Consider the following 20,228-nt stretch of genomic DNA (forward strand, 5'->3'; position numbering starts at 1 on the left):
GCACGTTTCGTTGCCGCGCCGAACGCTGCGTTGCTCGGCGCTCACCGCGTGATTCGTGAGTGCAAAGTTCGACGCGGGGCGCCTCATCAGTGATTGCTGCGCCGTAGCGCATTGTCTTACACTCCTTGGCAAGTCGACGGGTGTTGTATTGCAGGGCCTTGCGCGCTCGCTCTTGAGACGCGTGTGATGGAAGCGGCGCCGTCTACCAGTGCCGGTAGCGCTGGGCGGTGCGAACGAGGTGCAATAACGCTATCGCGTTCCACTCTTGAAGGCGAAGCTTAAGCGTCCTCCAAATATTTTTTTATACTCCTTACCTGTTAATCGATCTCTCCCACACTACTCAAAGCAGGCCGCTCACACTGCCATATGGCGCAATGAGGTATTGTGTTGCGGCGCTTGATCCTATCTGCTGTGCTGGGTAGACATTTCATGTGGAACGCGCCGAATTTTGTTTCTACTTTGTGAAAAGAAAAGCGTCATGCTGTAGTAGATGTTATGGTTATGGCGTACACTGTTCATGACTGAAAAATGCGCGAACTGGAAACAAGGACGGAGAAAGAACGACACGTACAGGCGCTACAGCGACACAACGAACGACAGGGTAGCGCTTGTCAGTGTCGTTCTTTCTTCGTCCTTCTTTCCAGTTCGCGCTTTTTTCAGTCATGAATGTCAACCAACTAGGTCAACTTTCTGCTATTCTAACTGTACACTGTTCCTGACAGTGGGCACTTCTGCTGCGTGTGACTGTTTCGTGCGTAAAAAGAAACTACCTTTGAAGTATGTGCGGTGCGTAGGCTGCGTTTGCTATTACCTCTCGAGGTCATGTGAGTCATTTCATAATATCGAACATCGGGTGTTAGAAGCCTATGTACAGAAAATGACTCAGCGGAAGGACGCAGGCATAAAGCGGTACACAGGACACCGCTGGAATAATAACTTAGTGCTAATTAATTCACAATCATACAAGCCCTTCAGCAATGAAGCAACGCATGCACGTATCATGTCAAAACAAAAGAAGAGAACTAAAATGCCCGTCACACCACGCTGGTCATCTATGGGGCCTATTAAGAGTTTAAAAACCGAAATTCTTTACCCCACATGCCAGTGACAATTGTGTCCGTGGCACGTCTGTGACTTTGTATGATAAATAATTTTGTTCCTTATGCTCTTTATAGCACCCATAAAAAACCAGCATGCCTTGATGTCAACTTTAGTTCCCTCGTTATTTTTAATGTGCTGTACGCATGCGTCGCTTTCATTCCTGAAGGATATATATGAGTGTGAATACCTTAGCAATAAATTCAGTTGTCAGTCAAGATTTGTCCTGCGTGCCTCTTTGTTCCTGCGTACCAAATGTGCACCAAGTGACTCAGTTTTTCACTCTGACCTAAGCTTGCTCTCATTTTTATTTTGGTACGAAAACGCTGTGCATTACTACTCTGCTAGGGGTTCCTTCAGTAAGCATTTTGGTAGGGATTTATCATTATCGAGTGAGGCAGCGAGTTGGGTGTGGTATGTTGTACTTGTTAGCAAGCCCACTCGCCTGCGCGGCGGCTGCGTTTGGGGCTGCGTGTCCTCCATCCGTGCCAGTAGGTCCTTGTGTCCGTATAAGTTGACTTTTTTGAGGCGAAAGCTTTTCTTGGCTCATGAGTGGAGTTTGTAGAAGTTGTCCGTCAGCTCAGACAAACTCAAAGGCAATTCAACACGCGGGATATAACTAGCCAGACAAGAATCCATAAACCTAACCAAACATCCACAATCCAATTGATTAGTGAATAATCCAAACCATTATTCCATAATCCAATTCAAATCCAATCCAATAAGAGAAAATGCATTTAAGACAAAAATTGTCCTCCACTTAATCGAACTCCTACGCCCTCCAATCGCCAGCGGAGCGGGCTAACCAACTACGCCATGCCGGGCATGTGAGAAACATATCTTAATTTTTCTTGCCTGTCGTTCCTGTCATCGGCGGGGTTCTGCTAAATAAACACTACAGCGAAAACAGTCCCAAACTCTTCCGTCTTAACACTTTTAAGAGTGCCTCCTAGAATCTCGTCCTACTTATATTAGTGCTGATTTCGGAGCTGACGACAAGAAAATACGCGGTGGCTAGCAACATGATGAAGCCCACTTTGGATGCGATCAAAAACGGCCAAGACAAATCTGTGCGGTTGTTGTTGTTGTTGTTGTGGCTGTAGGAAGAAGGAAAAGAAAATGCACGGGCCTGCTACTGGCTCTGTAGCTGAGCCACCTCCGCTGACTCATGCGGACAGAAGAGAAAATAGAGAAGAAAGGAAGAAAAAGAGGGAGAGAAATACGCGCGCCGCAACAACTGCCGTCGTCTACCACCGAAGCAGTGGCGGGTGCAATGACGGCCTACAACAGACAAAATTCGGTAGCTGGCTAGCCCCCGCCGCAAGCGGCGTTGACCTACCGTCCCAGCCCCGTAGGGCCAAGAACTGCCACCTTTCACCACCTCCTCAACCCCTAACTCTGTGTGGTTGTTGTTGTTGTTGTTGCTGTTGTTGTGGCTGTAGGAAGAAGGAAAAGAAAATACACGGGCCTGCTACTGGCTCTGTAGCTAAGCCATCTTCCCTGCCTCGTGCAGACAGAAGAGAGAATAGAGAAGAAAGAAAAGAAAGAGGAAGAGAAAGATGTGCGCCGCAACAACAGCCATCAACCACCACCGAAACGGTGGCGGGTGCAATGACGGCCTACAAGAGATAAAATGTCTGTGGCAGGCTAGCCCCCGCCGCCAGCGGCGGTGACCCACCTGTCCCAGCCCTATCAGGGGAGTACCAGTCCCAGCCCCTTAGGGCCAGCCTGCTCTGGACCCGCCCTGCCATATCCTTCCTGTAAATGCACTTTTCTAACACAATGAACTTATTTTGAATAGACGACTTTATTACAATGTTGATTCAGGACAGAATCTTCTTGTAAAACGAGCTTGTTGGTATTTTTAAGTTGCCACCGTGTAGCGAGCTAGGAGAGAAACCATCACGTTTTCAGCATTCAGTGGTCTTGATGAGCACATATAATATATATAATATTTAGTTACTGTGGGGTAACAAAAAACAATCCAGAGAGACATTGCAACGGGTTGGGGTGAGGCAAACAGCTGTGTTATGCTTCACTTCATTCACAATCAGTGCTTCAGAGTAAGCACACACACACCCACAAAGACACATATAGAGACATCATATTTACACACGCTAACCTAACCAGACCACCTATAAAATGTCTAGCTGAGAATGGATCCAAGAAACGGCGCACATAATCCAGTTATCTCCTGTGCGTGCCTGGCAAGTAACATCGTCACTGAATAGTTTTCTCAGCGCCGCCCCAAGTGTTTACCTAAGCGCGCCAGTGTTTTCTATAGAGACCTACAGTGTTTACACTGTGAAGATTGCGCGGTGCTTCGGCTTAGACAGAACATCACGAAACCGATCATTACTTAAGAACTCGAACGAAAACAGGAATGAGTTGGTGGAAGCCCTCGAAGAAAGGGTGACTCAGTAAAGCTAGTAAAACGAAGAACCCCCCTGAAAAAAAAAAAAAAAACATCGGAAGCCATCCTGGCGTTCCCCACTGTCACTGTGTCTGCAATCCCTTCTTACTGGCTTCGATGCATTATCGTTCACCAAAAGCGAGCTTCATTCCACTGTCCTAGGCAAGATTTGCTTTGCCGCTCTAAAGATTTACCCACAGCATGACCACAAAAAAAGATTCCCACAGCACTACTGCAGATATGCGAAAGCTGGAGCGTTGCTGCTGCACACGGTACGTCACGTTTGCTCTCGTTATCAGCTAAATTTGCAGTCGTTATCATTGCTACTGCCATCATTGTCATTATCACTAATTTCAGCGTCATTGTCATCGCTACTATCATCCTCGCGGTAGACAGAGAACTATGATGATGAGCTTCATCTTCACGGTTCCTCAAGCTGTTGCTCGTTGCTCGCCATGCTGCGATCTTCGCGCTTAAGTCGACCTCTCTCACACTACCCGAAGCAGGCCACTCTCACTGCCGTATCTAGCAGTGGAATGTTGTATTGCGGTGCTTGAAAGTATCTGATCTGCTAGGGTGGGCATGTCGTCGTGTGGAATATGCGTAATTTTGTTTCTTCCTCGTTAAATCGATGGACATTGCCATATAAGATGTTTTAGGTCTGCTGTACACTGTTCCTGACACTGAGTGCACATGTTGTGTTTGAGTGTTTCGTGTCTTCCGAGAAACCACTGTGGTGGTATGTGTGGTGTGTAAGCTGCGTTTGTTGTTACTTTGTTGAGAAATAGCCGCTTTTCGATGGAGGTGACAAGCAAAGGCGCTCGTGTGCTGTGCGATGTCAGTGCACGTTAAAGAACCCCAGGTGGTCGAAATTTCCGCAGTCCTCCACTACGGCGTCTCTCATAGCCTGAGTTGCTTTGGGACGCTAAACCCAACAAACCAACCATCTCTTGTGGTCGAGTGAGCCCATTCGTGTTGTGAAACACCGGCATTGGTGTTGCTTCATGTAACGTAAGCTTGCTGTCGTGTTTTATTGTGGTGCAGACATAGTGCATCAACGATCTGCCAGGGGAGCCTTCAGTCAGCATGGTTTAGTACGGATTTAAGTCTATTTGGTTAGGTATGGAGTTGCGGTGAGGGGCATTGTACCTTTCAGCAAGCTCACCCGCTTGCGCGGCTGCGTTTCTCCGTCCGTGCCAGTATGTCCCGGTGTCCATATAGTTTGAATTTCTTTTCCAACTTCCCGCATTCGCTTCAGCCTCTTTCTGATGTCCATGGCCATTGCGTCGTCTGTAGTTGCATATGAGGAGCCATAAACAACATTACGACAGATGCAGTCAGAATAAGAAGAAAAAGAAGAATAGAAGAAGAAAAAAGACGAAGAATAATACAGATAACTCGGTATTCGGTAGTGGCGAACGACAACACCGAGTTGCTAGGACACAAGGTTCGTTCGAACATTGTAACGGCGGTGTGCCCCGGAGTTCGACGTAGAGACGATTTCATGCCACTAGAAGTCATTTACGCCTGAATGAGAATGGTCAACGACGAGAGGCAACGGGTGCTCATGCGTGACGTGATTTTCCTATGGCATAAATAAAGCTGAAAAAATAGGCTTGTTACCAACCAACCAACCATTGAGTAACTACATGCGCAAAAGCCGTGTCTTTACTTTGAAGCCGAACCTAAGCGTAGCCATGCAGATAGGTCTCGCGTAACTCCAGCTTTAACCACCATCTAAACCACAGCTAATTTTTAAGGTCAAATTGTAAAGCCAGAGGTCATAGCCTGAAACTCGCCGGAGGGGGTCACGATAGAAATAGAGCTGCCCCTCTGAAATTTCGACCACCTGGGAATCTTTAACATGCACTGCCACACCTATGCCTCTATTTCGCCTCCATCAAAGCACAGCCGCCAGCGGTCGGCTTGTGTCTAATTTCTGCTTCAGCACTTTTCTCTGGCGGCATGATTGAGGTGTCCACCAAAAAGTGGAATAGTTCTGCGCCTTTCAGTGTGAAAGTGCTACTTCCTCCTTTAAATGAGAAAATCTTGGGGCTGGTCAATTTTCAAAGAGGTGGTGGGCGGCAGAAGAAAGCCCACCATAAAAAACCCACATTTTGCTGCTGACGGAACCCAGCCGCCGTGGCGCAGTGGTTAAGACGGCGGACTATTGTTCCAGAGTACCCAGTTTTTAACACAACCACTGATGGCTGCGTTTCGATAAAGGCGCAACGGAGAGGCGTCCGTTGGCTGTGCGATGTCAATGCGCGTTAAATACCCCCAGATTGTCGACATTATTCCCTAGCCCTCTATTCCGACACTTTTTTCCCCTCTTTCCAATTTCCCTACCGCCTTTATCTCTTCTCTTACCGCGCTATTCAGAGGGACGACGGCGGGGGGGGGGGGGGGGGGGGCGGAGGGTGGCTGATAAAGGCGCAACGGACCCATCTGGGAAAGGTTGGTCATCACCCCTTGTGGCAGGGGCTAGCCTGCCACCGAATTTTTATATGTTGTAGGCCGTCATTGCACCCACCAACACCGATGGTGGTGGACGACTGCTGTTGAGACGCGCGTCTTTCTCTCCCTCTTCTTTTTCGTTCTTCTCTACTTTTTTTCTTCTGTCCGCACGAGGCAGCAAAGGTGGCTCAGTTACAGAGACAGTAGCTGAACTTTATTTTCCTTCTTCCTACAGCCACAACAGCAACAACAACAATAGCAACAACAACAAAAAAAAACATTTTAAGTGGCTTAGCTCAGCTATGCCAGGATATACGTAGCGTGAGGTAGTGTTTTTTCTTAGTTAAGCTTAGTCGTTTACCTTGTTTCTTCATTGTTATGCCTTTGGCTATTCCAGTTGTTTACCTTGGTTAAGCTTTATCAATTATCATGGTTCTCCATGACTAGACCGCTCGTTACCCCCCGTGTGTTTAATTATGGCTAACTTAAAGACGAGAGGAGACAAGGAGCATAATGCTTGTTCATGAATTTAGGTACAAGCCTGATTCGTTAAGGAATTCTAGTCATGGCTGGTTGCGTGGACTTTGTATTCAGGCGTCCACGTCCGGCGGTAGACCTGGGAGAGGCCCGCATAGGAGTAGGTGTTTCTGTCGTACGGCATGTAGACATGGCCACGTCCAGAGAAGATGGGCGGTATCTACCTCGGAGACAGGAGCAGGACAGAATGTGCAGGTGTCGTGAAATGTGGCACGGTATTGCGCTGGCCACAGCAATATTACTGCGAGAGTAGAGCGACATGAGTGCGTAACCTTCGAAGCAAGACCTCTTCTTAGCGCATAAGATCGCCAGGGAGGTCGGTGCCACGCGATGGGTGTATATATCACGCTCACTGCTTCTAGGAAGACGAGTCTAGTCGCCGGAGATGAGGGGACCAATTCAAAAGGACGAGTAGGTGTTGCATCGTGGCTTGCTCTGTCCACCAACGCTTGAGCGCGGTGCCGATTCCTACTAATCCAGTGTATACACAGACTAATATGGAGAATTTCTCACGTATGTCCTGAATATTTTCTTATAAAACAGTGCATGCACACGGGACTAAGAAGAAGAAAAAGACACACTCGGATTTCTTCTTAGTCTTGTGTCCATGCGCTGTTTTATAAGAAAATGCATAACAAACTCGCCAAAACTGCTGTTCTACTACTGTCCTGACTATCCAGCGCTAAAGCTTCACAATTTAGAACACTTCGTAAACAGATGATGGTGGCTGAGGATGCTGTGATAATGTCATTATAACTGCTAAAGGGCATGAGGAGCGAAGAGAGAGGACATACTGCGTCGCGAATGGCCAACAGCTCCACCTGTGTCGCCGGTCAGGTTGCGAAGCATGCATGCGAGCAGGTTGCTAATTCAGGCAAAATTTCTCGACATGCAACCGCCGGGATTAGATGATCTTCGCTCACACTAGAGTCAGTATACGCCACTGGTCATCGTAGAGAACTTTCAATCATCGATGATGCGCCATCCGCGACCGCACCTGGCTCAGTGTAGTGAACAAAGGATCTTGTATGTATGTGGGCCTGTAGCCGGTTGTTGGCAACTTGCTGATAGCGCCACGGTCGTCGCGGCGGGCAAAACTCGGGAACTACTATAGAGCCGTCCCCATATCTGGCTTCGGCCGATTCGCTTCGTGCATAGCAGAAACTGCGAGAGAATACGTTAAGTCAACATTGATTCGCGTGTTTAGCTGCGTGGCCACAGCTGGTGAGACAACGCTCGCAAGGCGGTTGCGCACGTGGCTGCGGCAGCGCGGAGCCACGCAGTGTCTCGTGATGACAAACACTCACCGCTCCTCAGCTTTAAGGTCAGATTGCGTCGCCGAGGGCCTTAGTTGTTGTTAGACTAGTATAGCTTTCGCTTGAAAAATACGATGAGGCTCTAGGCTACTGCTAACATCATGCATCCGGTGCAGTTCGTGTCCGAATGTCTTTCGTGTTTGAAATCTTGGCTCAGGTTACGTGGGAATACATGTACAGACGAGGTAAAACTTATTCATTTGCGCGTACCACACATCCACGCACACGAAGTCTAGCTATGCAGTCGGGTGTGTTGTCCCCGCATTAACGTCCGACCAATCTTATTGCATCCAACCCATGTAAACAAGGTCCCCTGAAGCGGTGCGTCAAATGGTGGTTCGTTAGCCTATATGATGCCCGTGGTACGTTGTGCCCTCGGGGCCTGATTTACCGACATGAGCCCTGGGATAGCCCTCGTTCGTCTTCTAGGGAGCTGACTGCAGATGGGAACCCGCATTCCTGGCGCGTCTTTCAGCGCTTTGTATCGATGCACTCATCTGCGCGCACGTTAACCGCGTGTCGTTTGTCGCACTAAGTAGCACTCTTGATGCCACGTCGCGAGCGCTTCGCTTGCCTCATTTCAGCACAATGGCCTCGTTTAAGATAAACTGCATATGTGTTAGGGTAATGGAGCGAAACATTATTTTTAAGACAAAGATCATAGAACACTATGAAACTATCTGCTGCCTCGTACGGTTACACGTTATTTCTTCAAGACATCTGCATTATGGACTTTACTGCAGTCCAGCAAATGTTCTCCTCAAACGTCCTTGCCCATCCTTGCTTTAATGTGGAGCGAATGCGGAGCGAAAGTTCGGCTATACGACTCCGACATTCTCTGGCGCTGCATGGTCATACACAAACACAACACGCACAAAAGAGAATTAAGCCCAGACGTTCACACAGATGATGCGCTCGCTACCAACTGCCTGTTTTTGTGGTACGAAAAAGAAAAATGCGTCACAAAAACCGTAGGGTTACAATAAGAAGTAAGCAAAAGATTCTAAAAAATGCGAATAAATATACCCATGCAGCGCCAGAGGTCGTCGAAGTGGAGCGAAAGCATTAGCTGCGGATGACCGAGAGTTCTTCTTCTTCTTCTTCTTCTTCTTCTTCTTCTTCTTCTTCTTCTTCTTCTTCTTCTTCTTCTTCTTCTTCTTCTTCTTCTTCTTCTTCTTCTTCTTCTTCTTCTTCTTCTTCTTCTTCTTCTTCTTCTTCTTCTTCTTCTTCTTCTTCTTCTTCTTCTTCTTCTTCTTCTTCTTCTTCTTCTTCTTGTGTTTAAGTGTTTTAGTATTATGTGTTCTAGAAGTTTGCAGGCGGTACATATTAGCGATATTGGTCGAAAGTTAGAAATATCGTCTTTGCTACCGGATTTGTGAATAGGAATGGCCTTTGTGGTTTTCCATTCCCTTGGTAATTTACCTGTTGTGAGTGATTTGTCGTACAATACACATAAGTATTTCGCAACCCATTGTGAGTACCGTTGGAGGAAAATATTTCCTAAGTTATCGGGCCCAATCCCCTTCTTAACATCAATGTTCAGTGGAAAATTTGACAAGTAGTACTTTGACAAGAAAACTGGCATTCCAAGGGAATCGTACTAACCTTCTGCCCCCACAAAGCTCAATAAGGCTGAATCATTCAAAAGCCATACGGCCATGTCATTCTAGGAGCAACAATGTCAAACATCCTCCTTCGCTTGCACGATTAAACAATGAGACCACCTACCTACTTTAATTCGTTGGTGCACTGATTTCAATGCTTTGCCCGTTGCTTGCAGTCTGAACTTTTGTAACACCCTCCTGTCCGGACAGCGCTCTGGCCGGTAGCCTTTTATTCATTAAAGGTGCATTGCCACCATCGATCAATGTTCGTAGAGTCCACAAGCGGAACTTACGCAACAAATCGAATTCCAAATAGATTCGGCGTATGCGCATGGCTGAGAAGTCAATTTTTCAGCCTCAGTCATCGCTGCGTCTGTGCCCGAGTACAACATTATATACCTCCCTTCGCTACACTGTGAAAGTTACAAACGACTTGAAACTATCTGTGGCGAAGACCGTCACTGACGGGATTATGTGAAAATTGTCCACTACATCAACAAACTGGCAATAGAAATTTCTTTCGGCATGTCGTGCACCAGGTTCTAAGCCCATGATGTCGAATTCTTCTCTCTTCTAATCCATCATTAATGGCGTTATTTTAGGCTGTGAGAAATAATTATACATAATAGCTGGCCGCATCTTTTCAAGCCTGCAGAGAAAGCGCTCGAGCGACCCTCGGGACACCGATCTCTGAAAGCCGCCGTCTCGGCTGCGCCTTGCATCCCAGGGCGCATGCCCGGGGCTCTCCTCTTCCCGGCGCTGCGGCCGCGCACCCTCGTCTTCCGAGGAGGGCGAGGAGGGATCATCATCTGACTCCACGCGTCCCCCGGCGCTTTTCCGGCTCCGGCCGCTCCAGCCTCCGGACGCTGCTCCCGAGACTCCCGCTGGCGTGGCGCCGCATCGCGCGTGGCTTGCCGCTCTCACTGGTATTCGACTGTTCGCTAGTGGCGCATCGTGAATTGCGTGAACGGCTCCTCCAACTGCTCCAAGCAGTAGTGCTACTCTGTGAGTGCGCTGGAAAAGTACACTTCTCTGTCATCGGCTGCACCGTCCAGTTGTGCTCACGTCCCCTCAGTTGTGCAAGGCTGCTTTTGCTCTCCCTAGGTGGACAATCGTTTGATTACAGGGTTGCTCTCAAAGGTGAAAGTTAGTTCTCCAAGTTTTGAGCAGTCGATATGCGTGGACTTTGCGCGTGGAACGACGCCTTTGCAGCGGGAGACGGCTTTTGTGTGGTCTCAACCTTTAGAAACTCATAGAAGTTAAAGTGTGGCCATCGTGTTGTTTGGACGGTGGGTGGGAAGTTTCTTAATTATCCTTCGAATTACCATCTTGTTTTCTTTTTCCTCCTATTTTACTGGAAGTTTAGTTATTCTCATATTCCGAGCCAGAACTTACTCTCCGTTTATCCATTATATGACTTAAGTGAACTTTTCTTTTTAACAAGCCTGATCCACGTTGCAGAAGGAACTTCAAAAAAAGAAAAGTGACTACTGCAGCGCTCTAGGCTGATACGCATATACTCTGCCCCGCTAGAAAAGTGAGCTCATCACGCCTTTCCCATCAGCACCGCGTCGGTGGCACCATCCCGCTCGTCGGCACGGTCTTCGTTTGAGGCCCTCAGTGCTTGCTTGCATCGTCTTCAATGGTGCGCTCATTTGTGGCCCGGATTAGGGGCGTGTAAGACTTGCTTGCAACGACGCACTGCTTGTTTCTTCTAATCTCGAGGCTAACGCGCCACTTCGAGTTCATCGATCCTGAAAGCTTCCACGAGGAAAATTCTTCTATCTTGGAGGTGGGTTTAGCGCCTTTTTTCTCCTGTCTTCTCACCTGCTACCATAACGGTGTATTTGTTGTCGCTGAATTATTTTTATTGTATCAGCGTGTCTTCTGACGATCGCTTTTTCGAAGTAAAAATTGTTTAAAGCATACAAAATGGGCAATTATAGGAAGCACAAAATTTCTGCTAAGTGATGAAGGACTGTAGCAAGAAATTTCAAAATGTGTTAACGAATGAAAAATTCTCAAGCAGCAACAATAATACAAAGTCGGCTAAAAAACGATATGAATTTGTTAGGAAAAAGAAAATTAATTTTTCAAGGTATATAAAAGCTGCAACGGACGGGAACTCGTAGAACACACTTCTCCGCCATGAAAAGTTTGATAAAAAGAACTAAATTAATGATTTGTCAAATGTTCCGAGACATTTAAGGAAAAATTAGCTTCCCCAATAGTTACCGGGCATAGATCTTAAAGCTGAAGAAGGCATCTATCGCAAAGTGAACTTCATGCGCGAATCGCTTTGTATACGCTTAGGTGTTCCATTAAAGCCCCCACTTTTTTTTTTTTTTCTGGAAAGCAGCCAAAGAATAAAGCAGCTTTAAAAGGCATCGCTAGAGAAGTAACCGCTCCATCGTGCAATTTTTTATTTGTCTTTGTATCTAATACTTGTATTGTTTGCCAGCAACAACTGTTTAATCTATTCGATTAGAGTTCCCAGGACTAATAAAGCCTATAATTTAAGCCCAAAGGGTGATCCTCCTTTGGTAAAAATAGACAGAAACGATGAAATAAATTTATCAAGGTAAAAAATATCTTGCAGTGGTGTGATAAAACTGGAAAACCCCCCTTATTTTTTTTTTTTTAGAGGGTCGCGTATAAGCGACACAAATCACACCTCAAAATAATAACAGGTATAAAGTCATGGGCAGCTAAAGAATAATAAAAAGGGGGGGGGGGGGCGGCAGCATTATGCATTCTCCGACAATCACCATTCTTTTCAAAGGATTAGCCGGTGCGCTCCTTGACTGCAGGCTCATAGGATGATCCCGAGGAATGAGGTCCTCTATATCGAGCACCAATGATGAATGCTACGTCTAAGGCTGCAAATGACGGGGGATTTATTGGAAACCAAATGCCTATTACCATGAAATTCAAATGTTTATTCATATAAATTAATATGAATGACTCCCAGTAACACAAGCTGCATGCGACAGCTTGAGGAGACCTGTATATATAACGTTTCGTTACTAACGATTAGCGATGTTTTCATGCTGCGAATTGCAACCTGATAGAATAATGGTTGAACTTAAATGGAACGCTTTCAAAATCGCATGCCGTAAAACCCACCTATGTTTTCAAACGTCATGGTAACACAGGTCATTATTCAGGAACGATGACAAATACGGCGTTAATGTTTGCAGGAGAGGGGAGCACTGCTCCAAGCGAAGCTAATCGGAATTGACGAGGTGGGGGGAGTCAATTTCATGTTAAAGTCAGCTTATAAAACCATTGAAATGGCTGCTGGAACATATTATAAGTGTTTCCTTCATGTCATGTTACGCTAAAGTCAGATGAAGATACCTAGCATCGTGTAACCTCTTTACTCACTGTGCATTTTCTGAAATCATTATTCATGATATCTTGCCCTCATTTCTCTTATAGGTTTTGGATATATTTCAAATTATTTGTAGCTTCAGGGGTAAATATAACCGTTTTATGCGAAAGTTTTAAACTGTTGCCTATAAAAACTTCCTTTGTATGTCGTTCGTTGCATAAATGATAAAATTAGAGGAAATATGAATATCTTACCTTAATGGGTGAGTGCATTTATACAGCCTCGAAAGCAGCTGAATACGTTCAGTAGCTTTTGTGGCGACTGCTGAGAAAAACACTGTTTATTTGCGTTCAGATCATTTGCGCGCATTGCCATTGACTGCATAAAGGAACATTGTAATCACACTGTAAGCTTTTCTTTACTGTCGACTTTAAACTATTTAAGACGTTAGCCGACTCAAGTATTCCAAGGCTGCACGTAATTAACTGTAAGGATTCCCGCTCTTACAGTACACATTTAACGTTTCGGCGCAAGCGTTTATGTCGGTACACTTTGGAACTTTTCCCACTTCTAGAAGCAAGACAACTTGTTACTTAGTCCTTAGGACGGATTCACTCTCTTCTATCTCCTTTTCCATGCTACCAATACCGCGTATGGAGTTCAGACCTTAGAATCCACATTTCAAACTTTCTTTTCCCACTTCTAGAAGCAAGACAGCTTGTTACTTAGTCCTTAGGAAGGATTCACTCCCTTCTATCGCCTTTTCCATGTTTCCAGTACCGCGTATAAAATTCAGGTCTTACAATCCACATTTCAAACTTTCGGCACAAATATTTATGTCGGTACATTTTGGAACTTTGTTCACTTCTAGAAATAAGACTGCTGTTACTTAGTCCTTAGGAACATTCACTATCTTCTTTCTCCTTTTTCCTTGCTTTCAAAACCGCGTATGGAATCAGGATAACTCAGGAAACCTTGCGTGCACATCTTTATAGACTACGTCTAATTTACAGATCCGGAACACGCCATTAGGCCATAATCTCGTGGCCGAACTCCTTTTTCAGCTTTTCGCCTTTACGGGTTGCAGCATGCCTTGGAGTCTTGAAAACAGCTTGCTAAACAAACCCAAAACCCAAAACATCGAAAGCCCGAAAGCCAACTGCATGGGCAACATCGCGTACGGGGTTAAAGAGGACTTCCTACGTTCGTTTCTGTTTAAGCTTTGAGATTATGTTCAGATTAATGTTGTATTCCACGTCTTGCTGCCCAAAGATATGCGCGTATATTGACTTGTTCATTGCAGCGAGAAGTGTTCATTTCTTGTAACCGCTTCCTGCGTAAAGTGTTTTTCTCTGCTAAGTAATTATTGCACAAGGAGTACTCGAAAAGGATTGCGAGATTCTTTTCAACCTTGCTCAGCAATGCTCCCGTTACGAAGTGTATTGGAGCATATCTAGTTGCGTCATCCCATGTTTGCGAAATCTCCTATGAATGCCTCGCGGTAAGCTGTTTTTGCTTTGCGATGTCGCAAGAAACTAAATCGCATGGATAGCTACTTTGAGTCGAGCTGTGCCGCCAAAGCAAGAACTCCAAGTTTAGGTTACATTTTTTTTCTCCACGCTCACTGGAATAGAGATGTTCAACACTCAAGACCTTACTGTGCCTTTCTCTCGCCTGGAACACAGGAATTTTTTTTTTTCAGTATCGATGTCACTACTGCTTTTAAAGAAACATAGTGTATTGCACCTTAGCTGGTTTTGAAATTTGAGTCCACTAGGGGCAAACCTCTAGGTAATACATCGAAATTGTAGTGCTAACTATGAGTCTAACCTCCGAGTGAAAAACTTTTGCCATCTGCACTCAATTGCTCCATGCCTAGTTCACTGCGCTCCTTCTTTCTTGATGAGATTTCGGATTGTGGCTGTTCATTAGATCACCTGAAGATTCCACGCGTATATACAGAAAAATTGACGTCCGTTCAATGAGCCGTATTCTGAACTTCGGGCTCAATATTTGAGTAACGCTTCTTTAATTTTCTTCTATCGTACTTTTTTCCTTTCTTTCTATTTTTGCTTTCGTGCTTTCTGTATTTTCTCCTCTTTTTTTATTATTGGCCTGAAGACCACATAAAGAAATTTTTGCTCTATTAGCTTGTGTTTAAATGTCCTAAACAGCTGATTGTTTCAACTTACGTGCAGCGCTATAAGAACCGCGTTTTGCCATTTAAAGCTGGATCCAGATAGCTACAAACCGCTGAAAAGCGTCGTTTTTTTTTATTAAAAGGAAATGAAATGGCGAAGAGCGCAGATAGCGTTTTTTTATTTTTTTTTCCTCAAAAAAGATCCACATTCCTTATCCACGTCCACAGAAAGGACCAGAGAGAGTAGCTCGACTAAAAGAGCTAAGTGTATAGCCCTTCTCTCCGTACGCGTGTAAAGAAGCTTCTGAATAAACTTTCAAGGCTCGAAGGGTGCATTTTACAACAGAAAGAAAAAATGCGTCGCCGCGTGACGCTTAGAGCCAAAGGAGCTTAGAGACACGCGCAGTTACCACTGAATATGCTTTTTCATGTAGGCGACATGTACGCTTGAGTGGAACAACACAGTCGACACTCCAATTCGATCCGAACGGGAAAGTGCAGCGGCGCCTTTGGCGTCGGGAACACTGGGTGCGAAAAGGCGAAAGCAAATGTCTTGTTTTTACTTTTCGCAAGCGAGGCTCGTTTTGCTTTCCCAGTTCTATTTCCACATTTTCAAGCCTGGCTGCTTTACTTGGTTTTACTTTACCCACTTTTGGGGGGGGGGTTGACACCAAGACTGTGTCAGTGCAAGCGCTGTTCGACTTGTTCGATACGGGGAAAACTACGCATATCTTTGTCACTTCCATCTCTGGTAAACGCCAGTAACTATTGCAGAAGATTTGTACATTTGATACCTTCTATTAGCAGTCGTTTTTCTAGAGACATTTAGTTGAGCAAGCAAAGGTTTTTCAAAAGAAGACTTATACCAGAAGAAGTTCCAGTGTAAGGCCTTTCACAATATAAACATTTACATTAGAAAATTGATGAGCGCCTATATAAAGCCAGCTGATCAAAGAAATCCCCCACCCGCACGTACCTAGTGCAGCTTCCATACCAAAATTCTGTCAACTTGCCACAAGTTCAACAGAATTGACGCCTTTCTTCTAGGGACATCTTGATTGGGAAAGTGTTTTTTTTTTTTTTCAACTGAGCACCTATACGTTCTTTTCGTATAATTTTTAATGGGAAAGGAGTAGGAATTCCATAACTGCCAAACTGTTCACTGTACGTTTAAATATATGCGTCGGAGCTGCCTCTAGGTTATGTGCCATGATATATCGAAAGCCTCAGCTATAACGAATGCATCGAAGGGAAGAAAAGAATCGGACTTCGTTCATGGTGTTTACCTGAGGCAACGACGTAGCACTGTTCAGCAAAATTGAAAATAAAGGAGAATGACTCACTCAAATTAAATATGAATAAGAATTATTGAGCAAAATGAAAGAGGACCAGACAAGAGAACCGAAAATATATATAAGAACGACTCAGCGAAATTAAACATGGCAAAAACAATTTCTGTGCAATAGATGAAATGACTCCTTGTAGATGGCGCCGCGTATTTGCGATGATGGGAGTGGCACCAGAAGAGATCTACAGATTTGTCTAAAGTGTTTTAATGCATCCCTAATTACTACATATGTCGAGCCAGAAAACCGCGTGTTTTCGTAATTTTCGCCGCATCAAACCGATAGATCATACCTAAACTTTCTTTTGGGTCTTTTTTTAAGCATCTTTTCTCGGCCCATCTGTAATTCTGCCTTCATATTCTTGTTTCTGGCTCGGTTATTACCGCTACTTCAGTCTGTACTTCTTGGTAATCTAGTTCTAAACAAACCTCGCATATATTGTTCACTGCTTTCCTTTCGCCCTTAATGGTATCAGCTATACGTAAACTGCTTGTTTTGTTTTTGTTGATCCAAAATTAAGAGGTCTTTATTTCTTCATGCTCGCTGTCTTCCTTCCGTAACCGTTGACCAAATCGGCACTACAACACTAAAATTAAATTACTAGTAAGGTCTGCGTGGCCACTGCAGTCAACTGTAATGTCAGGTAATATTCTTTATCGAATGTTTAGCAGCACCACTGCTTAAAGATCGCTGTAATTTGACGGACCCGGTTTTCAAGGCTGAATAAAACTATATCCTTGAAGTTCATAAAAGAGGTGCTCGCTTCGCGTCGTTGCAGTGGGCCCGCCATATCACAGGCAAAATAACTGCTTACATTACATCGAATGAACACTGGAAGTAGAATCCCATTAAACTTTCCCTCCCCCCGGCTCGGTAACTACAGCCTCTGCCTGCACGTGGGGCTGAAGGGCTCGAAAGCAGAACTCCGGAGACGTGCTTATTATGCAAATACTCCACCAATGCTGACAAGCTGCACTGCTTTCAATCGAAATCGTCACAGACCATAACATCAAGCACACGCAAAGAAAGGGGACCACGCATAGACCGGGAAATTAAAGGCTTTACAGTGTTTCCTTTGGCATCGACACGAGAAGCGTCGTCCATGTAGAGTGGGCGCGCACACTGCCTTGCGAGGCAATCACGGCGTCCGGAGACTGCGCAGGGCCTCGCCGCACACTATTTTGCCTTGGATGCAAGGGGAAGATGATGTTTGGGGCGCTAGCATGCCTCAAAGAGCGGCGTTGCGAACGAATGCGTCTCTTCGAGGCAGCAAGAGGCGCCTCCTGGGAAGGTTGGAATTCCGGCGCCTTCCCGCCTTGTCTGTCAACAGGCGTGAGCTCGCTCCCCGCCCGCAAATTAACGCTCTTGTTTAGCGTTAAAATATTTGCGAAGCCACTTTCCCCTTTTGCTCCTCCCACACTTCTCCCCTGTGGCCTCTACGTAGTCGGCCCGTCTGGGCACAGCGGACGCTTAACAGGCTTTGCGTGCTGTGCTCTCTGTTTAGGAAACTTGGCGGGGGCCGAGCCAGGCGAAGGGAAGGTGGGGGATGTACGTATAAGTTTACTTTGCTCTCTCCACGCCCTGCAGGTTTTTAAGCATTGAGAAAATACATAGAGCTAAAAGGTCTGCACTGGAGCTACAACATATCTGCCATTAAGCTGTGCTTATTTCATCCTTTCTCGGTTTTAACTCCATCGAGTGCAGCTGTCGCGGTTTGTTTTTCATAAAACTAAGTGGTTGACAGCTATGCTTTATAAAATATGAAATGTAGCAAACTAAAGTTTTCTAATGCCAAAATAAGAAAAAAAAAGCAACAAAAATAGCATTTTCCCCTCCATGAAAGCAAAAACAGATAATAAAGCATGGTGCGACTAAATGAATTTTAGAAGCGTCGATTATGTGCAGTAAATATTTTCTGCTTCCCTCTGTCGAGCTGTTTTCCTCGACAGGCGCGAACTTGAAATAACTTTGCCTTTTCAGTACGCTATAGTGTGAGCAGATAGAAATATATATGCTTTTTTCCTTATGCAAATGCAAAAATATGACGACGGCATCAAAAACCAAGCAGTTAGGAAAAGTTAAGAAACGCCAAACGCTAAAAGGTCGTTGCCATGTCGTCCGATTGCAATAATATACAGCAAAGACCCGCCTTTTCACGGTTGTCTCTGTGTTTTCATTCCATCATCAGTTTCGTGGTCCTTGCACTCGATGATCGCTTTGCTGAGCTACTAAATTAATCGTTTGAATGAGTCACTCGCTAAGAATCGGCACTTTTAATTTCCTTGCTGAATACGTGCATACATGAATATAATCAATAATTGTATTAGGGCGCCTGCTAAAAATAGGTGCAGCTTTCTGACTCACTGATGTTGTCAATGCAGCTATCCTGAGCAATTGATTACAATTAGTGTTCATATACAAGCTCAAAACAACACGAAAGGTCATGTTGCCCCTCTCACTGTCATGAAGAGCAATAAAATTGCATCTAGATTTTCGCATTAACAAGACTAAAACTTCTTTTAAACATCACTGCAGATTAATTAAGTCCTCTCCAAATCACTCTGAAACTTTATGCTGCCATTTGATGTAGAAAGGCATTTTGAGTACTCGTTTCTCCCAGCTTCAAGTTTTTTAATTGGCATAGCAATTACTTAAACGCCCGTAAATTAACCTCGCAGTTATCTGCGCTGAATACTTTCTCATTACACAGACAAAATAGAAACATCGGTTTAAGTTCTGAAATTTGCCGCTAGGTCCACGAAAATCATTACTAATTAACGACGTTGCACTGGCGTTACAGTTTGTAACAGATATATATATATATATATATACGTATTTGATGCAGCTAGCAAGCTGACAAGGCAATACACAGATGCGCTGCCCGACCCGTATCTACATTTCTAATTATAATAAATTAACATTTACCCCATCACCTTAAACAGAACGAGTGATCGCTTCTGCACTTGGTACGAATTCTCTTACTTTGTCGGATTGCTCGCGGGCAAAATTTTTGCTTTTGTAAAGAGTAAGTTAGCGCGTCATAAAATTGCTTTTGCGTTTCCCGGAATTAGCAGCCATCTAGACGATATTGTACATCGTATGCATTCCCATGAGGCTTCTCCGATTCCGAAGCGCTCACTATCTTTACAAAACTCCATTTTTTCCCGAAGTCACATAGATATGTAGATAGACAGATAGATGCAATTATTGAAAGAAAAGGCAGAGAGGTTGGCCGGAATGTTTAAAATCTGGCCTGCTATTCTGCTCTGGGGAAGGGCAAGGGGAGAAGAAAGAAGATCATGATGGGTGACGATGTGGCAGAAGGCATATGAAATACATATCTACAGGCACAGTGGTTTGCTTTACAAGCGTGAATCAAGTCCACTGGCGCATAAAAACGGCAAAGAGCAGGCACTGCCTGGGCGCCCTTCCCCTTGTCTTGCCAAGCGCCCAGCAGCAGTTCCTCCGACAGAGGCCTCTTGTCCAAACGCTTCAAGGAAGCGGCTAGCACATTTTTTCCCACGCGTGCACTGGGCACACCAATAATATATGGCCCACAGTCTCGAGGATGCCACAAGTTGCTTTCCGGGGAGTCCACCTGTCCAATTAAATGTAACTACCTGCGCGTGAAAGCCACGTTTAAACGAAGTTTATGTAGCAGGCATGCACGATAACGCCGAATATCACGCGAAACGTAAAATGTCATTGTTCGATCGAGCCTTTTTCGACGAATGTGTCGGGCTCCTGCGTCTACCTTCCCTCGATCGTGAGGCATCTTTCGGACAAAGAGAGCACCAATGGAAATAATAATAATTTTGACCTCGCGCCGGACTCGTACTGCGATGATAATCCTGGAGCACATCAATTCATAGCGGTTCTTTCGCATTCATCATCATCAGTAGCAGCAGCAGCAGCAGTAGCCTGGCAACACCCACTGAGTGGACGATGTCTCTCCCGCATGCTTCCAATTAACACGGTCCAGT

This window comes from Amblyomma maculatum, chromosome 4, assembly GCF_055883805.1.
Source record: "Amblyomma maculatum isolate TAMU_Amacu chromosome 4, ASM5588380v1, whole genome shotgun sequence".
Lineage (NCBI taxonomy): Eukaryota > Metazoa > Arthropoda > Arachnida > Ixodida > Ixodidae > Amblyomma > Amblyomma maculatum.